The sequence below is a fragment of the Sturnira hondurensis genome, unplaced genomic scaffold (genome assembly GCF_014824575.4).
Source record: "Sturnira hondurensis isolate 20B ecotype Veracruz unplaced genomic scaffold, ASM1482457v3 Scaffold0009125, whole genome shotgun sequence".
NCBI lineage: Eukaryota > Metazoa > Chordata > Mammalia > Chiroptera > Phyllostomidae > Sturnira > Sturnira hondurensis.
The window spans coordinates 1,129,342-1,143,065 of NW_028081756.1; the positions used below are offsets into that span (position 1 = coordinate 1,129,342).

The following is a 13,724-nucleotide window of genomic DNA, read 5'->3' on the forward strand; positions in this document are numbered from 1 at the left end:
CACCTTTCACCTTTAGATTGCTTAGGCATGGGTCAGACACTAAGCCCTTGTTTCCCCTCAAATTTCAGGAGACGCATATTAAGCCTTATAAATTATTCTCTTAAATTCCATCTCAGAAAGGCAGAGGTGAAGGAGAAGCACCACTGTATCTCAGAAACACGTGTGAAATGGGAATGGCATAGTGTTCCAACAACCTTTTAGAGTAATTGTTCATTCCTGACTTCCTAGCCCTCTAAAGCCTCATAGGCTATGGATAGATAATCACCAGTGCTGCTGGCTTGCTGGAGGAAGTGAGTCTTAAAGCATGAGTAGGTGTTGATCAAAAGAAGAGAGAGAGTGTGCTACATGGCATGAGAGAGCACAGTGTGTTCTTGGAGCTCCATGTGATTGCGTAAGAAAAAGAGTTTAAGGGCTGGCCGAAGAAATGGAACTGAAATGTGGAGAACTGAGTCGTACCAGATTCCTGGAGTGTTTTGCACATTGTGCTAAGAAATTTGAATACTATCCTATAAGATTAGCCATCAAATGATATTTAAAAAGATAGCACATACTTTCCTCTTTGCATGCTTTCTTTGGATACAGTATGGAAAGTTATGGTGAAAGTGGAAATTTTTTATGTGAGCTAAGAACATTAATAAGCAATATTTAGAGAATCTTCCAATTGAAGTAAAAGAATTTATGATTTATTTTCTTATCTATTGAAGTCTTTCTAATAGTCTTGAAAGCTATTCATTCTCCTTGGTTTGCCAAGTTGTTAGGAAGACATCATCATTGAGAGAGAAAGGCATGGGCTTTATTCCAGAGTGACCTGGGTTTTATTTTGGGACCACTAATTGCTTGTGATCTCAGACAAATATTGAACCTCTCTAGATCTCAATTTCCTTATATATAAAAACTACACTAGAAAAATATGGAACGCTTCACGAATTTGCGTGTCATCCTTGCGCAGGGGCCATGCTAATCTTCTCTGGAAAGCATTATGCTGAGTGAAATAAGCCAGGTGTTGAAGGACAAATACCATATGATCTCACCTCTAACAGGAAGCTAAACAACAAAACAAACAAGCAAGCAAAATATAACCAAAGACACTGAAATAGAGAAGAGGCTGACAGTGACCGGAGGGGAGAGGGGAGGGAATTTCAGGGGAAATAAGGGAGGGATTTAGAGGAACCTATATAAAGGATACATGGACAACAACTGAGAAGGGTGGAAATGGGAGGGAGGGGGGAGGATGGGGGGGTGGGACGGGATGGGAGTAATAGACAGAAAACTGTACTTGAAAAATAATTAAATAAAAAAATTGAAGAAAAAAAAAACTACACTAAAATTTTATTATTCTCAATAAACTATTTTATTGACCAAAAAGTTCATTTATTTTTTTCTATACAATGGCTTTAGTAGGAGTGGTGTTGGTGATATAGTGGTGAGAATAGCTGCCTTCCAATGGCTCTAGTAGTGTTTAGTTGTCTTTAACTTCATTCAAGACAATTTTGTTAGATTGTATTGTGACAGCTGTCATATTAGCACACATTTAAAAAAACATCAGCGATTGAGGAAATGGGATAAATGGCATTTCTAAAAGAAATGGGATGCAAGAATGGTTCAATATCTGCAAATCAGTAAATGTAATACACCACATAAACAAAAGCAAAGACAAAAACCACAAGGTCATATCAATATATGCAGAAAAAGCTTTTGATAAGGTACAACACCCATTTATGATAAAGGTACTCAGCAAAGGGGAAATAGAGGGAGCATTCCTCAACATAATAAAGGCCATATATTAAAGACCTACACCTAACATCATACTCAATGGGCAAAAATTAAAATCTTTTCCACTAAGATCAGGAACAAGACAAGGTTGCCCACATTCACCACTTGTATTTAATATAGTATTAAATATAGTATTAATACTATTTAGTATTAGAAAAAGAAAAAGAAATAAAAGGCATTCAAATTGGAAAGGAGGAAACAAAACTGGCATTGTTTGCAGATGACATGATAGTGTACATGGAAAATCCTATAGACTCTACCAAAAAACTGCTCGAACTAATAAATGAATTTGGCAAAACAGCAGGTTACAAAGTCAATACCCAGAAGTCAAAGGCATTTTTGAATACTAACAATGAATCAGCTGAGGCAGAAATCAAGAAAAAATCTCATTTGATATAGCAAAAAGAAAAGAAAATACCTAGGAATAAACCTAACCAAGGAGGTATTGGACCTGTATGCAGAAAACTACACAACACTGAAGACAGAAATAAGGAAGACACAAACAAATGGAAACATATACCGTGTTCATGTATTGGAAGAATTAACATCATCAAAATGTCCATACTACCCAAAGCAATTTACAGATTCAATGCAATACCTATTAAAATACCAATGGCATATTTCACAGACATAGAACAAACACTGCAAAAATTTGTATGGAACCATAAAAGACCCCAAATAGCACCTGCAAAGTTGAGAAAGAAGAACAAAGTAGGAGGGATCACAATACCTGATATCAAACTCTATTACAAGGCCATTGTAATCAAAACAGCCTGGTACTGGCATTAAAACTGGCAGATACACCAATGGAACAGAACAGAGAACCCAGAAACAAACCAAACTCTCTATAGTCAATTTATATTTGACAAAGGGGGCAATAACATAAACTGCAGTAAAGATAGCCTCTTCAACAAATAGTGTTGGGAGAACTGTATGGCTATATGCAAAAAATGAAACTCAAACACCAACTTACATCATACACCAAAATAAATTCAAGGTGGATAAAATACTTAAATATAAGCTGTGACACCATTAAAGTCCTAGAGGAGAACTTTGGCAGGAAAATCTCAGATATTTCACGCAACAACATTTTTACTGATGTGTCCCCTAGAGCAAGGAATATAAAGGAAAGAATAAACAAATGGGATCTCATCAAAATAAAAAGCTTCTCCTAGGCTAAAGAAAACAGCATTAAAATAAAAAGACAACCAACTGTATGGGAAAACATATTTGCCAATGATACCTCAGACAAAGGTCTAATCTCCAAAATATACGAAGAACTCACACGACTTCACTCTAAGAAGACAACTAACCTGAAAAAAAATGGGGAAAGGACTTGAACAGACACTTCTGCAAGGAGGACATACAGAGGATCCAGAGACACATGAAGAGATGCTCAATATTGCTAGCTATCAGAGAAATGCAAATTCAAACCACAGTGAGATACCACTTTACACCGGTGAGAATGGCTATCATAAACGAAGCAATAAACAGCAAATGTTGGAGAGGGTGTGGAGAAAAGGGGAGTCTGGTCCACTATTGGTGGGGCTGCAGACTGGTACAACCATTATGGAAAACAGTATGGAATTTTTCTCAGAAAAGTAAAATTGGACCTGCCTTGTGACCCAGCAATTCCACTACTGGGATTGTATCCTAAGAACCCTAAAAAACAATCCCAAAACACCTATGCACCCCAATCTTCATAGCAGCATAATTTACAATAGCCAAGATTTGGAAGCAGCTAGGTGCCCATCAGTAAATGAATGGATCAAAAAACTATGGTACATATACACAATGGAATTCTATGCCGCCGAAAGAATGAAGGAGCTCCTACCTTTTGCAAAAGCATGGATGGAACTGGAAAGCATTATGCTGAGTGAAATAAACCAGGTGGTGAAAGACAAATGCCATATGATCTCACCTTTAATGGAAACCTGAAGAACAAAATAAACAAGCAAGGAAGGAAACTAGGACTCTAATCAATGGTGTGGACCACAAGGAAAAAAGAGCCATTCAAGAAGAAAAAAAAAAAGATCAAGAATTCAGAAAAGTGAGGACGGGTTTAGGAACCTCCAAGACACCTTTAAACATTCCAACATATGAATTTTCAGGATACTAGAAGTAGAACAGGAAGAACAACAAATTGAACACTTACATGGATAGATAATGAAGGACAACTTCCCCAATCTGGCAAAGGAAATAGACTTCCAGGAAGTCCAGGAAGCTCTGAGAGTCCCAAAGAAGTGAGACCCAAGGAGAAATACACCAAGGAACATCATAATTACATTACCCAAAATAAAAATGGAGAGAATCCTAGAAGCAGCGGGAAATAAGGACACAGTTACCTATAAAGGACTTTCCATTAGACTGTCAGCTGATCTCTCAAAAGACACCTTACAGGTGAGAAGGGGCTGGAAAGAAGTACTTCAAGTCATGAAATTCAAGGACCTACATCCAAGATTGCTCTACCCAGCAAAGCTTTCATTTAGAATGGAAGGGCAGATAAAGTGCTTTTCAGATAAGGTCAAGTTAAAGGAATTCATCATCACCAAGTTCTGATTATATGAAATGTTGAAGTGCCTTAACAAAGAAAAAGAAGATAAGAAATATGTACAATAAAATGACAGCAAACTCAGTTATTAAAAACCACACCTAAAACAAAACAAAAGCAAACTAAGCAAACAACTAGAACATAAATGAAACCACAGAAATGGAGATCATATAGAAGGTTATCAACAGGGGACTGGAAGGTGGAAAAGGTACAGAGAATAAGTAGGATAGACGGTAGGTAGAAAATAGACAGGAGGGTTTAAGAATAGTATAGAAAATATAGAAGCCAAAGAACTTATGTGTATGACCCATGGACATGAACTAAATGGAGGGAATGTGAGTGGGAAGGGGTGTGCAGGGCAGAGGGAAACAAAGGTAGGGGAATTGGACAACTGTAATAGCATAATCAATAAAATATATTTTAAAATGCTCTTTCCACATCTACTGCTATGATCATGTGATTTTTGCCTTTGCTTTTGTTTATGTGATGTATTATGTTTATTGATTTGTGAATATTGTACGATCCTTGCATTCCCAGGATGAATCTCACTTGATCATGGAGTATGATTTTCTTAATGTATTACTGGATGCAGTTTGTCAATATTTTGTTGAGTATTTTAGTGTCTAGGTTCATCGGCCATATTAGCCTGAAGTTTTCTTTCTTTGTTGTGTCTTTATCTGGTTTTGTGATTAGAATGATGCTGGCTTCATGAAGAGAGTTTGGGAGTCTTCCCTCTTCTTAAATTTTTCTGAATAGTCTGTGAAGTATAGGGGTTAGCTATCCCTTAAATGTTTTGTAAAATTTTCCTGTGAAATTGTCTGTTTCAGGGCTCTTTTTGTGCTTGGAGTTATTTGATTAGTTCTTCAATTTCATCAGCTGTTGTTGTTCAGGCTTTCTGCTTCTTCTTCATTCAGTTCGAAGATTATATTTTTCTAGAGATTTGTCCACTTCACATAGATTTTCAAATTTCTTGGTGTATAGTTATTCATGGGGATTTCTTACAATCCTTTTTATTTCTGTGGTGTCATTTGTAATCCCTCCTCTTTCATTTCTGATTGTTTATTTGGGTCCTCTCTTTTTTTTTCTTGATGAGTCTGCATAAGAGCTGGTGTATTTTGTTTATCTTTTCAAACAACAAACTCCTGGATTTATTAATCCTTAGAATTGTTCCTTTAGCCCCTATGTCATTTAATTCTGCTCTGATCTTGTTTATTTCCTTTATTCTACTTGCTCTGGGCTGTCTTTGTTGTTGTTACTTCAGTTCTTGTAGGCATAGGGTTAGGTTGTTTGTTTGAAATGTTTCTATCTTTTTTAGGTAGGCCTATACCTCTATGAACTTCCCTCTCAGGACTGCCTTTCTTGTGTGCCATAAGTTTGGGTCTGTTGTGAGTTGATTTTCATTCATTTCCAGAAACTTTTTGATTTCTTCCTTGATCTTATTCTTGACCCATGCATTGTTTAAAAGCATGCAATTCATTCTCCATGGATTTGCATGTTTTTGAGTTTTTTCTTTGGGGTTGGTTTCTAGTTTCAGGCCCTTGTTGTCTGAGAAGATGCTTGATATAATTTCAATTTTCTTGAATTTGTTTAGGCTTGTTTTATGTCTTCTTATGTGTTCTATCTTTGAAAATGTTCCATGTGCATTTGAAAAGAATGTGTATTTAGCTTCTTTGGGATGAAAGGTTCTGTATATATGAGTTAAGTCCATTTGATCCAGGACATTGGATCATTACTGCAATATTTTTGTTGATATTTTATTTGGACGATCTGTATATTTTTGACATTGGGGTGTTAAAATCCCCTAGTGCAAGTGTTTACTGTCTATGTCTTTTTTGAAATCCCCCAAGATTTGAGATTATATATTTGGGTGCTACTTTATTGGATGCATATATGTTTATAATATTTATGTCTTGTTGATGAATTCTTCCCTCGAGTGTCATGAAGTGTCCTTCTGGATCTCTTTTTATGGCCTTTGCTTTGAAGTTTGTTTTGTCTCATATAAGTATTGCTATCCTGACATTTTTTCCCCAGTCTGTTTCCATGGGATATTTTTTCCCAACCCTTCACTTTCAGTCTGTGTAGGTATTTTGTTCTGAGGCGTGTCTCTCGTAGGCATTATACATGTGGGTCATATTTTCTTATCCACTCACCTACCCTATGTTTTTTTATTGGAGCACTTAATGCATTTATGTTTAAGATCGTTATAAATATATACTTATTCATTGCCATTTTACTCTCTTTGTACCTTTGTGCCTTTTTCTCTCACTATTTTTTCTACCCCCACCCCCTCTTTTTAAAGCAGTCCCTTTAGTATATCTTGCAATGCTGGTTTGGTGGAAGTTTAATCTTTTGGCCTATTTGTTCGTCAAGCTCCTTATTTGGCCTTCCATTTTCATTAAGAGCCTCACTGAGTAGAGTGGTCTTGGTTGCAGGCCTTTGCTTTTCATTACTTGGAATATTTCTTGCCATTCCCTTCTGGCTTAGAGCATTTCTGTTGAGAAGTCAGCTGCTAGCATTATTGGGGCTGTTTCTCCCTGGCTGCCTTTAAGATTTCCTCTTTATCTTTTTTTAAATTTTAATTATGATGTGTCTTACAGTGGGCCTCTTTGGGTTTTTCTTGATTAAGACCTTCTGTGCTTCCTGGACTTGTGTGTTTTTCCTAATTAAATTAGGAAAGCTTTCCATCATCACTTTTTCAAACAGGTTTTCTACCCCTTGCTCTTCTTCTTCTTCTTCTGGTATCCCTATTATATGGATGCTATTCCATTTCATGTTTTCCTTCATTTCCCTTAATCACTCTTCTTTCTATCTCAGTCTTTTTTCCTCTTCTTACTCTTTCTGGGAGTTTTTTTCCTACTTTGTCTTCCAGCTCAATTATTCAATTCTCTGCTTCATTGAGTGTGGGGTTTTTTTTGTTCATTTGTATTTGTTTCATTTTTAATGTCAATGATTTTTAATAATTGTTTTATTGTTGTTCGAGTAGAGTTGTCCCCATTTGCCTCCACCACTCTTCCTACCCCAGCGATCCCCTTCTCTCTCCCCTGATTCCACCCCCCTTGGTATTGTCCATGAGTCCTTTATTGTTGTTTCAAAAACGCTTCCCCTTTTTGCCCTCATTATCCCCTCCTACCTCCCTTCTAATTACTGTCAGATTGTCCTTGATTTAAATGTCTCTGGTTATATTTTGCTTGCTTGTTTCTTTTACTGACTAGGTTCCTCTTAAAGGTTCCTCTTCTATGGTATTTGTCTTTCACTGCCTAGCTTATTTCACTTAGCATAATGCTCTCCAGTTCCATCCATGCTAGTGCAAAGGGCAGAAGGTCTTCTTTCTTTCTGCACAATGGAATACTACACAGCAGACAGCCTGCTTTTGATTCTTTCTACTATGCTCTTTAGTTAGAAATTGTATTCTTTCTTTCTTCTTGGCCCTTGTTGATTATTTTTGTTGTTGTTTTTTCTTTTTAATATATGTTATTGGTTATGCCATTACAGTTGTCCCATTCCCCCCTCCTTCATTCCTCTCCATTCTGCACGCGCCCTTCCCCTTCCCCACCATTCCCTCCCTTTAGTTTATGTCCATGTGTCACAAGCTTTTTAGATTCTATGTTTCCCATACTATTCTTGCCCTCCCCCTGTCTATTTTTTACCTACTGTCTATGCTACTTATTCTCTGTACATTCTACCCCCTTCTCCTCTTCTCACTCCTCTGTTGATAAGCCTCCACATAATCTCCATTTCTATGGTTCCACTCCTGATGTAGCTGTCCTCTTAGTTTGCTTTTATTCTAGGTGTTGTTGTTAATAACTGTGAATATGCTGTCCTTTCACTGTTCATATTTTTTATTTTCTTTTCCTTAGATAATTCCCTTTAACATTTCATATAATAAGGGCTTGGTGATGATGCATTCCCTGAATTTGACCTTCTCTGAGAAGCACTTTATCTTCCCCTCTATTCTAAATGAAAGCTTTGCTGGATAGAGCAATTTTGGATGTAGGTCTTGGATTTCATGACTTGGAATACTTCTTTCCAGCCCTTCTTGCCTGTAAGATTTCTTTTGAGAAATCAGCTAACAGTCTTACTCCTTTGTAGGTAACTGTCTCCTTATCTCTTGCTGATTCTAGGATTCTCTCCTTCATTTTAATCTTGGCTAATGTAATGATGATGTGCTTTGCTGTGTTCGTCCTTGGATCTAACTTCTTTGGGACTCTCTGAGCCTCCTGGAAGTCTATTTCCTTTGACAGATTGGGGAAGTTCTCCTTTATTATTTGTTCAAATAAGTTTTTCACTTGTTGCTGTTCCTCTTCCCCTTCTAGTACAGCTATAATTTGGGTGTTGGAATTTTTAAAGATGTCCTGGAGTTTCCTAAGCCTCTCTTCATTTTTTTGAATTGTTGCTTCTTCATTCTTTTGTGTTTGGTCATTTTTTTCTTCCCTCTGGTCCATTCCCTTGATTTGAGTCCCAGTTTCCTTCTCATCACTATTGGTTTCCTGTGCATTTCCCTTCATTTCAATTAGTTTAGCCTTCATTTGTTCCTCTAATTTGTGACTAAAATCAATCAGTTCTGTGAGCATCCTGATCACCAGGATTTTGAACTGTGCATGTGATAGGTTGGCTATCTCTTGGGCTGTGAGCTGTTCTTCTTCTTGAGCCATAATGTTTTAGTTTGTTCCCACCTGTTATGTATGAGGGGCGGAGCCTTAGGTGTTCACCAGGGCGGGGTGACCCAGTCACTGGGTTGTGACATTGTATGTGGGGGCAGGGGCAGAGAGGGGCAATGGTGCTTGTTTCACACTCTCTCTTGGATTTTGGTCCCCTCTGCTGCTTCCCATGAGCAAACCGGCCCCCCCTGGTGCTAGCTCTCAGGTGTGTGGGCCTGCACACCCTCCAGGAGCCTATGGATCTCTCCAACAAAGTCTCAGTGAGCCTGAGAGCTTCTCCTGGCACCTCGACTCCGAAAATTTTTCCAATTAGTGCTTTTAGGCTTTATTTTCAGGCGCTGGGTCCCTGGGTTGTGCAGTCTGTCTCACTGTCCGTTTTTTCACCTGGTTTATCTGCGCACAAATGTGTGACCACGGTCAGCCAGCTGCCTTGCACCCTCACTGGGTCCTCCTGTTGCCACTCCACACCTGGGATCTGCCAACTGCTACCTGCATGCCTGGGTCAGTCTAGTCACTTTTTTTTCTGAGCAATCCTGCTCCACCAGCCACTGACTCTGTCCCTCTTACTGGTCTGGTTGAATGGTTCATTGTTTTGGACTTCTGTACAATTCAATGTTCTGTTTTTGGTTGAGTTTTTGTTACTAAAACTGTTGTCTTTAAACTTGGTTGTGTGAGGAAGCACAGTGTTTCCACCTATGCCTCCATCTTGGCCAGAAGTCCACCTGTTTCTGTTGTTTTTTATGCTAATACATATTTTGCAGTAAACTACTCACAGTTTCCCTGTAGATTTTGGTAATGTGCACTGAGTTCATTCAGCTTCTTATAATCATTGTTTTAAACTCAGTATCTGATAGTTGCCTTGCCTCTATTTCATTTAGCATTCTTTCTGAGGATTCCTCCTTTCCTTTTGATTGGGAATTGTTTCTTTGTCTTTTCACTGTGTGTAGGTCACTTCTTGTTTGCTTCTGCTTCTTAAATTGATCTGTTTTGACTTTCTGACTTTGTAATCCATGTTCCATTTTGAGTTTATCTTTGTACAAGGTGTGAAGTTTATGCCAATGTTCTTTTTGTCTATAGATATTCAACTATTCCAGCACCATTTGTTGAGAGACCATTTTTTTTTCTGTTAAATTCCTTCTTCACTTTTATCAAAGATCGGTAGGGATCTTTGTGTAAGTCTATTTCTGGGCTTTTCATTCTATTCTATTGATCTATGTGTGTATCCCTTTGCCTGTACTACATGTCTTGATTGTGATAGTTATATAGTAAGCATTAATATTGGGTACAATGATACCTCCTACTTTATTCTACTTTTTGAAGATATTTTAGTATTCTAGGCCCTGTGCCTTTTCCTATAAATTTCAGAACATACTGTTTTACTTTGATTATGTAAATACTATTAAAATATAAAGTAAATAATATAAAATTAATTTTAGAATAAGCTTGTCTATGTTTATAAAGTGCCTTGTTGAGAATCTGATAGGAATTGCATTAGACCTCTAAATCACTTGGGAGAAAATTGACATCTTTACTGTATTGAGTTAGAAAGCCCATTTTTGTTTTAAAATTTAGTTGTAGATATACATATGTTTGAGCAACATATGTAACTTTTTACAAATGGTATGCTTGCACTTAATAAATATTTATGGTAGGAAGAGAGGATGGGAAAGCCGAGTAAATTTTTGAAGAGTTTGATTGTGGAAGACTACAGCCAGCAGAGTACATTTGTTGACAAAAATAAATGCACAGGTTACAGCAGTCCTGTGGTGAAAAAGGGGACAGCTCAGCCACTCTCTCAAGAGGAGAGTGCCTCGACCCTTGCCTAGACAAGCTTTTATTGTTTTTCTTGGGTCTTACATCAAAGGAGGATTTATTATCTATTACATAGAATATTATTGTCTACATTTTAGGTACAATTGAGAAAATAAAAACAGCACATGCAGAAGGGAAAGGTGGCAAGCTGATTAGCTCCGTCCTTAAGAAAGTTCACACAGGCTTTGGAAATTACCTTGAAGATAGACAATACGCATTTACTGTTTCAGACCAGGGTGAGGGGGTTTTAGCAAGAGCAAGCCATAACAGTCTGTATGCATTTTCAAGGCCTGATCCCCATGGGAAAACTCAGTTCAAAGGTCTGGCTCCTGCCCACCACCTCGATTCTGTGGGTTTTCCATACAGATCTGAGTCACATTTGCCAGAACAAAACAAACCTGTCCCCTACATTTGATCTTTGGTTCCCAAAGCTGGCCATGCCCCAAACCTCTGCTGAGCATCATCATAGATGTACAGATTTCTGGGCTTTACCTCAAGCCTGCTATTTCAGGGTCCCCAGGGATGATGCTACTATAGCTGATTTTCTCTCCTTTTTAAAAAACATTTGTAATTGAGGTAACATTGGTTAAGAACATTATATAAATTTCAGGTGTACAAAATTATAAGTAACTATCTGTGTGCTCACCACCAAAAGTCTAGTTTCTATCTGTTACCACACATTTGACCCCCTTTTACCCATTATTTTTAACATTCTCTAGAGCTGATTCTTAGGTATGGCTGGATTTGAGAATGTATGATATAGAAGCCAGAAATGGAAGCAGTTATTAGGCAATGAGATAAATTCGTTAGGACTGCACTATTCTTTTTGGCATTTGCTCAACACAAGGAGAGTGGCAGCTGCAATCAAGTTTACATGAGACAAATTAACCACTTTTTGATGAGTTATGATGCAAAATGAGTAAAAAGGTCTGGGGGAGGGGAAAACTCAATTCATTTTGAATCTGTAGCCACCCATTTATTTTCCAAAGAAGAAATAAGTAACCAGAGTTCAGCACAGTGCAAACAGTTCCCAGCAGTACTGTTATTTATTCACTTCATTGCATATTTGATCAACTCCTTTACCTAAGGTCTTTGAAAGTCTAATAGTTCACCAATGGCTGGATGTTGCATCAAAAACATCTGAATAATACTGTTGAGGTGCCTGGAAACCTCTTTTTCACTAACATCAGAACCAGCCAAATGACCTAGAAGATTTTTCCATCATAAGGAGAACAGAAAATTAGAAATCAAAGCACAGAGAGAAGAGTGTATAAATTAGGATTTAAAGCACAGGCATTTTAAAACCTTTCTCTTTGTTTTTGTTTGTTTGTTGCTTTCTTGTTAGTTTTTGCTTTGGCTGTTTCAGTCTCTTTATTTTTAGTGTAAAATTCATTATATAAGTATGTATATATATATATATATATATATATATATATATATATATATAGAGAGAGAGAGAGAGAGAGATAAACTTATGGACATTTTTAACAAGTCACAGTCTCCTAATCCTATTCCCCAAATACCAGGTGATTTCTATTTTATTGCTGAATATTCCTTTCTATTCATTGCACTTCTCTGTGAATATATTATTTTCTATAGCTGTAATCAGTAAGTGTACAGTTTTGAGTTACTATATAAAGTACTTTTTTTAAGTGGTGACTATTTTATACTTATTGTTTTCTTGGGTGCATAATATTCACTTATGCTACCATACCATAATTGTCTTTTTTTACTACACTGTCTTTAATGTTACTGTATTTTATCCTATCAGTATTTCTACTCTATTTGTTTTTCACCACATTTATATAATTGGCTAATATTACTATCTCCTAAGATATTTTAGCCATTTTCTCCTTTTTTTCACTTTAGTAGGAAGCTTTAATTCACTTCTATTAGTCTGTGACAGGCTAAGTGGATAAACATTGAAAGAGAAAATCTTATAAAGATAATTATTAGAAAGGAAGTTCTTTTTAAAAATCATCTTCTATTGTTTTATTTTTTAATTTGTAAGTAATTTTATTGATTGTTATTACAGGTTTTCCAATTTTTCTTCCTTTAGCCCACCTCCATCCTGCCCCCTACAACCCTCCAGCATTCCCCCCACTTAGTTCATGTCCATGGGTTATACATATAAGTTCTTTGAGTTTTCTGTTTTCTATACCATTTTTTATCTCTCCCTGTCTATTTTATACCTACTAATTATGCTTCTTCCTCCTTGTACCTTTTCCCCACTATTCACCCTTTTTACTCCCACGAAAATCCCTCCATGAGATGTCCATTTCTCTGATTCTGTTCCTGTTCTAATTGTTTGCTTAGTTTTTGTTTTCACTGTTTGTCTTTTCTTTTAGGTTTATTTGTTGATAGTTGTGAGTTTGTTGCCATTTTATTGTTCATATTTTTTATTTTCTTCTACTAAGATAACTTCCTTTAACATTTCTTATAATAAGGGCTTGGTGATGATTAACTCCTTCAATTTGACCTTATCTGGGAAGCACTTTATATGCCCTTCCATTCTAAATGGTAGCTTTGCTGGATAGAGTAATCTTGGATGTAGGTCCTTGCCTTTCATGACTTCAAATACTTATTTCCAGCCCCTTCTTGCCTGCAAGGTTTCTTCTGAGAAATCAGCTGACAGCTTAATGGGCACTCCTTTCTAGGTAACTGTCTCCTTTCCCCTCGCTGCTTTCAGGATTTTCTCTTTATCTTTAATCTTGGGTAACTTAATGATGATGTGCCTTGGTGTGTTCCTCTTTGGGTCCAACTTCTTTGGAACTCTCTGAGCTTCCTGGACTTCCTGGAAGTCTATTTCCTTCACCAGATTGGGGAAGTTTTCCTTCATTATTTGTTCAAATCAGTTTTCAATTTGTTGCTCTTCCTGTTCTCCTTCTGGCACCCCTGTAATTCAGACATTGGAGCACTTCAGGTTATTC

At 37.1% G+C, this 13,724-nt stretch overlaps 1 pseudogene; it reads right to left on the bottom strand.

Moving 5' to 3' along the window:
• Positions 1-904: 904 nt before the first annotated feature.
• LOC118994146 (uncharacterized) lies at positions 905-997 on the bottom strand (annotated as a pseudogene).
• Between the last annotated feature and the right edge of the window lie 12,727 nt (positions 998-13,724).